Here is a 7290-nt window from a genome sequence, read left to right as displayed (position 1 = left end):
TAACCGCCTCTCGAGGATGCGATGTCGCGTCGGTCGCGGTGAAATTCTGTCCGGTCTCTGGAATTATCAGGGAATTTTTTTCACACCCTTTCACACGTACCGGAGAACCGACGAGCCGTCGACTCTTCGGCTTTGCCCGTGTAGCGCCATGCATCACGAATTCATTGAAACAAGATATTGTCTCGATTGCACACACGGCGCAGTGGCTGCGAGCGTCAAAGCTGTATTTAAACTGTGTAAAACGGGACAAAAAGGGCAGAAAAAAAAGTTGTTTATGGTATCACCGTACATGTGTAGGATGGTCGTTAAGCGTGTGGTCAGTCGAGTTACTAATTCCAACAACGAGCTCGATAACAATTTCGAAGATAACACGCACGCGTATCGGGCGCATCCATATGTTTAGGTGCGTGTTTTTCAAACGACCGCAAATACTGTGCAACGTACGACTCGATCTATGTGTGCTAGTTGCACCGACTAGACTGTACGACGCGACGCGTAATACTCGTTAGATACGCATTATCGCGTTGAGATAAACTCACGCTCGACAAAGAGTGTATGAAAGAGATAACGTAATTATACGAGAGCTGACCTTACCAATCGTTTCTTCAACGCAAAGGTGAAACACGTGTATTAAAAACGTGAAAATATTGTATAATTGGACCGGATTCCACATTTCAGGTACAATTCATTCAATCCAATTCGACTTTGATTCATTTTAATAAAATTAAACGGATTTTGCCCGATTATTTGTTTTAACTCGACAAATGTGATTCGGGGGAAGGGAGTAATTAACTTTATTTTCGACCAAGCGAAGCGTAGCTGAGTCACTCGTATTAACTAAATGTAACGAGTATTTTTGTCCAAAAGTTTTTTCGATTTGGTACAGATAACTCGACTCAAATCGCAACTCTCGAGCGTTTGACGAACGGATAACATGACGGTTGTAAGAATAGAAATATTTTCACGACATGGCTGGAAAATGCGGCGTACGAAGCGAGATACTACATATAAATCAACAACGCAACGGAGAAAAAAATAAGAAAAGAGAAAGAACCATACCGGAATTATGTGGCGAAGTAGACGGAAGTGCAAAACCAGGAAAAGATGCAAAATACTATTCACGTAATCATTGTTATCGTCTGATGTTGACAAGATTGAGTCAGGTCAGGGAATCAGCAGCGCAGAGCGGGGATTGCAAATTATAAGTGGAATAAACAATCTGAAGGATTAGTTTAGCGCATAAACGAGGCTACTTGACTCTTTGGAATTATCTACTCGCCCGGTGGGAGGAGGATCGATTCTACAGAAATCAATTCTACAAGGTAAATGTTGTACAGATTTGTTTCTGTAAAAAAACTATTCTTATACAGAATATTTTTATACAGAAAAGAATTCGAGATTCGCATCAAAAATAATCCTCTATGAATCATTCTACAGGAGAATTATTCTACAGAACAGTTCAGTACGGGACAGTTTTCTGGTTTCACACATCAAACAGACATTCAATACACACATAAATTTAACATAAATATTAATATAATATAATTTTCATGAGATTAAAGTAAATTAAATTAAATCAAAATATGAAATTGGCGATTAAATGTACGATTTTGATGATTCGATGATTGCTCTGAATGTGTGTTGTGTCAAACACAATCTGTAGAGAAATATTGCTTCGAAAACTTTATGTGGAAAAATGTTTTGTAGAAAAATGTTCTTTAAAAAAAATATTCTCTAGACATATTCTGAAGAACAATTCTCCTGGAGAATAATTCAGGCAGGGATTATTTATGTTGCGGATCTCGAATTTCTTTCTTTAATAAACTGTTTTGTAAAACAATTCTCCTGTAGAACAGTTATTGCAGGAATTATTTCTGATGTGAATCTCGAATTTCTTTCTGTAGAAAAATTTTCTATAGAACATTCGCCCCGTGGTACTGTTTTCTGCAGAATGGAGCCGCATTTGATCGATACATCGCGAGTCGCGATGAGTCATGAATGGAACCTGGCGGCTCGCTTCGGCGATGATAAGAAGTTAAAATAGGTGATAAGGCTCCGCGGCAGCAGCGAGACGGCGACACGCGGTCTGGGCCACCGATAGGCGCTCACCTTGCGCACGCACCTGCAGCCGTAACCCTGAACAGGGTTGAGTCGGGACTCGTTCGAAGGTGTAACAGAGTTACGTGCGCGTAGCGGAACTGCCGAGAATCATACGCGTAAGACGGGAAGCAACAGGTAAGCCCCGCACTTTACGGCTCCGAGTGCGGATGGATGCCCGCTTCTCCTCGACCACCACGCGTTTCAACCACTGCAGTTTATCTCGCACGATAAGCTCCCAACCTCGCCAGGATTTAGACAAGGAACGCTTATCGAGGAGCTGATTACGGCTGAGCCGCTAAATCAATCCAGCCGGAACAAGGTCGCCTGTGAATGTCGCAATACAGATGTTGGATTTCATATAATGCCGATGAAAGTTAATTGATTTGAATTTGACGCTAATTGATATTCCTTCGGAGTATCTTCAGGCAGGTACTTCGAATCGATTTAAGACGGTTACGTATACAGAGTGATGTCTGCTACAATGTAATGCGCATCCGCTGAAATTCAAAAGCACTTGTGTGACAAAGTAACCAACCGTTATATATTCAAATGACGGCTGTGTAATCTCTGACATTCTGACAGCTATCGGTGCTAAGCACAACTGCCAGCGACAAATTTCTAGATTTTTAAGGTTACGCTCATGAAGATGAGTCACCCTGTCAAACAAGTGCTCTCGAATTTTAGCGTATACACACTTCGCTATAAAACTAGTATGTATAATGGAGATATAGATAAATGGTTCTATGAATTTGGAATTTTTTTTAATTCTACTCGTTATCGCGGTGAGATACAACATCATTAGCGGCTACTGTGAGACGTGCGCAGATTTTTTGTTTGGAACTCCGATACTATTGGATATATTATATTAGAATTATTGTTTAGTAGAATATGACCACGATCATTTGCGTAATACATCGTTATCGGAATGATGTATTGATATGACATATTATAATTATACTATTCTAAGACATGATGAAGTAGGATACAATGACGCCTGAACACTTGTATTGGAACTGAGGCACATTGAATAAACTGGGACTTAAGCTATGTAACTATGTCGTTTTTCTCCCCCACCTCCCTGGTCACGCGGTCAATATACGTTTTTCGACTGCAAGTTTCAAAATCGATTTCTCTCACAAAATTACGTCGGATTAGTACATGGAAGAACTTATTCCCGCACTTTTCAGAATCGCCAAAATTTTCGCCAAAAATACAAAGGGGTTAGCCTTACTTTTTTTTCATTTTTCGACCAAAAATTTTTGGTCTTAGATTCGATTTTTATGACCCTTTCCTGACTAATTGGACCTCCAGGAACCCAGAAAACGCAGCGAAATGAGCGTAGGATCAACAGGAGAGAATCTAGGAAGGAAACCGCACCTGCTGAAAAATACCGAAAATACAGGTTCTCGTTTTTTGGCTCTAACTTTTGATTCGTTGATCGCAGCGTATTGAAACTGCGCCCAATCGAATTTTCTCGCAAAATTACGTCGGAATAATGCCGGAAAGATTTAATTCCAGCACTTTTCAAAATCGTCAAAATTTTCGCCAAAAATGCAAAGGGGTTAGCCTTACTTTTTTTTTGGCCAAAAAATTTGAGGTCTCAGGTTCGATTTTTATGATCCTTTCCTGAATAATTGGACCTCCAGGAACCCAGAAAACGCAACGAAATGAGCGTAGGATCAACAGGAGAGAACCTAGGAAGGAAACCGCACCTGTTGAAAAATGCCGAAAATACAGGGTCTCGTTTTTTGGCTCTAACTTTTGATTCGTTGATCGCAGCGTATTGGAACTGCGCCCAATTGATTTTTCTCGCAAAGATACGTCAGAATAATGCCGGGAAGATTCAATTCCAGCACTTTTCAAAATCGTCAAAATTTTCGCCAAAAATGCAAAGGGGTCAGCCTTACTTTTTTTTTGGCCGAAAAATTTTAGGTCTCAGATTCGATTTTTATGACCCTTTCCTGACTAATTGGACCTCCAGGAACCCAGAAAACGCAGCGAAATGAGCGTAGGATCAACAGGAGAGAACCTAGGAAGGAAACCGCACCTGCTGAAAAATGCCGAAAATACAGGAACTCGTTTTTTGGCTCTAACTTTTGATTCGTTGATCGCAGCGTTTTGGAACTGCGCCCAATCGATTTTTCTCGCAAAATTACGTCGGAATAGTGCCGGAAAGATTTCATTCCAGCACTTTTCAAAATCGTCAAAATTTTCGCCAAAAATGCAAAGGGGTTAGCCTTACTTTTTTTTTGGCCGAAAAATTTTAGGTCTCAGATTCGATTTTTATGACCCTTTCCTGACTAATTGGACCTCCAGGAACCCAGAAAACGCAGCGAAATGAGCGTGGGATCAACAGGAGAGAATCTAGGAAGGAAACCGCACCTGCTGAAAAATGCCGAAAATACAGGAACTCCTTTTTTGGCTCGAACTTTTGATTCGTTGATCGCAGCGTTTTGGAACTGCGCCCAATCGATTTCTCTCGCAAAATTACGTCGGAATAGTGCCGGAAAGATTTTATTCCAGCACTTTTCAAAATCGTCGAACTTTTTGCCAAAAATACAAAGGGGTTAGCCTTACTTTTTTTTCATTTTTCGACCAAAAATTTTTGGTCTTAGATTCGATTTTTATGACCCTTTTCTGACTAATTGGACCTCCAGGAACCCAGAAAACGCAGCGAAATGAGCGTAGGATCAACAGGAGAGAATCTAGGAAGGAAACCGCACCTGCTGAAAAATGCCGAAAATACAGGAACTCCTTTTTTGGCTCTGACTTTTGATTCGTTGATCGCAGCGTTTTGGAACTGTGCCCAATCGATTTCTCTCGCAAAATTACGTCGGAATAGTGCCGGAAAGATTTTATTCCAGCACTTTTCAAAATCGTCGAACTTTTTGCCAAAAATACAAAGGGGTTAGCCTTACTTTTTTTTCATTTTTCGACCAAAAATTTTTGGTCTTAGATTCGATTTTTATGACCCTTTTCTGACTAATTGGACCTCCAGGAACCCAGAAAACGCAGCGAAATGAGCGTAGGATCAACAGGAGAGAATCTAGGAAGAAAACCGCACCTGCTGAAAAATACCGAAAATACAGGTTCTCGTTTTTTGGCTCTAACTTTTGATTCGTTGATCGCAGCGTATTGAAACTGCGCCCAATCGATTTTTCTCGCAAAATTACGTCGGAATAATGCCGGAAAGATTTAATTCCAGCACTTTTCAAAATCGTCAAAATTTTCGCCAAAAATGCAAAGGGGTTAGCCTTACTTTTTTTTTGGCCAAAAAATTTTAGGTCTCGGATTCGATTTTTATGATCCTTTCCTGACTAATTGGACCTCCAGGAACCCAGAAAACGCAGCGAAATGAGCGTAGGATCAACAGGAGAGAACCTAGGAAGGAAACCGCACCTGCTGAAAAATACCGAAAATACAGGTTCTCGTTTTTTGGCTCTAACTTTTGATTCGTTGATCGCAGCGTATTGAAACTGCGCCCAATCGATTTTTCTCGCAAAATTACGTCGGAATAATGCCGCAAAGATTTCATTCCAGCACTTTTCAAAATCGTCAAAATTTTCGCCAAAAATGCAAAGGGGTTAGCCTTACTTTTTTTTTGGCCGAAAAATTTGAGGTCTCAGATTCGATTTTTATGACCCTTTCCTGACTAATTGGACCTCCAGGAACCCAGAAAACGCAGCGAAATGAGCGTAGGATCAACAGGAGAGAATCTAGGAAGGAAACCGCACCTGCTGAAAAATACCGAAAATACAGGTTCTCGTTTTTTGGCTCTAACTTTTGATTCGTTGATCGCAGCGTATTGAAACTGCGCCCAATCGAATTTTCTCGCAAAATTACGTCGGAATAATGCCGGAAAGATTTAATTCCAGCACTTTTCAAAATCGTCAAAATTTTCGCCAAAAATGCAAAGGGGTTAGCCTTACTTTTTTTTTGGCCAAAAAATTTGAGGTCTCAGATTCGATTTTTATGATCCTTTCCTGAATAATTGGACCTCCAGGAACCCAGAAAACGCAGCGAAATGAGCGTAGGATCAACAGGAGAGAACCTAGGAAGGAAACCGCACCTGTTGAAAAATGCCGAAAATACAGGGTCTCGTTTTTTGGCTCTAACTTTTGATTCGTTGATCGCAGCGTATTGGAACTGCGCCCAATTGATTTTTCTCGCAAAGATACGTCAGAATAATGCCGGGAAGATTCAATTCCAGCACTTTTCAAAATCGTCAAAATTTTCGCCAAAAATGCAAAGGGGTCAGCCTTACTTTTTTTTTGGCCGAAAAATTTTAGGTCTCAGATTCGATTTTTATGACCCTTTCCTGACTAATTGGACCTCCAGGAACCCAGAAAACGCAGCGAAATGAGCGTAGGATCAACAGGAGAGAACCTAGGAAGGAAACCGCACCTGCTGAAAAATGCCGAAAATACAGGAACTCGTTTTTTGGCTCTAACTTTTGATTCGTTGATCGCAGCGTTTTGGAACTGCGCCCAATCGATTTTTCTCGCAAAATTACGTCGGAATAGTGCCGGAAAGATTTCATTCCAGCACTTTTCAAAATCGTCAAAATTTTCGCCAAAAATGCAAAGGGGTTAGCCTTACTTTTTTTTTGGCCGAAAAATTTTAGGTCTCGGATTCGATTTTTATGACCCTTTCCTGACTAATTGGACCTCCAGGAACCCAGAAAACGCAGCGAAATGAGCGTAGGATCAACAGGAGAGAATCTAGGAAGGAAACCGCACCTGCTGAAAAATGCCGAAAATACAGGAACTCCTTTTTTGGCTCTCACTTTTGATTCGTTGATCGCAGCGTTTTGGAACTGCGCCCAATCGATTTCTCTCGCAAAATTACGTCGGAATAGTGCCGGAAAGATTTTATTCCAGCACTTTTCAAAATCGTCGAACTTTTTGCCAAAAATACAAAGGGGTTAGCCTTACTTTTTTTTCATTTTTCGACCAAAAATTTTTGGTCTTAGATTCGATTTTTATGACCCTTTTCTGACTAATTGGACCTCCAGGAACCCAGAAAACGCAGCGAAATGAGCGTAGGATCAACAGGAGAGAATCTAGGAAGGAAACCGCACCTGCTGAAAAATGCCGAAAATACAGGAACTCCTTTTTTGGCTCTAACTTTTGATTCGTTGATCGCAGCGTTTTGGAACTGCGCCCAATCGATTTCTCTCGCAAAATTACG

This window comes from Neodiprion lecontei, chromosome 5 (genome assembly GCF_021901455.1).
Source record: "Neodiprion lecontei isolate iyNeoLeco1 chromosome 5, iyNeoLeco1.1, whole genome shotgun sequence".
NCBI lineage: Eukaryota > Metazoa > Arthropoda > Insecta > Hymenoptera > Diprionidae > Neodiprion > Neodiprion lecontei.
Note: the sequence above shows the minus strand (reverse complement) of the source record.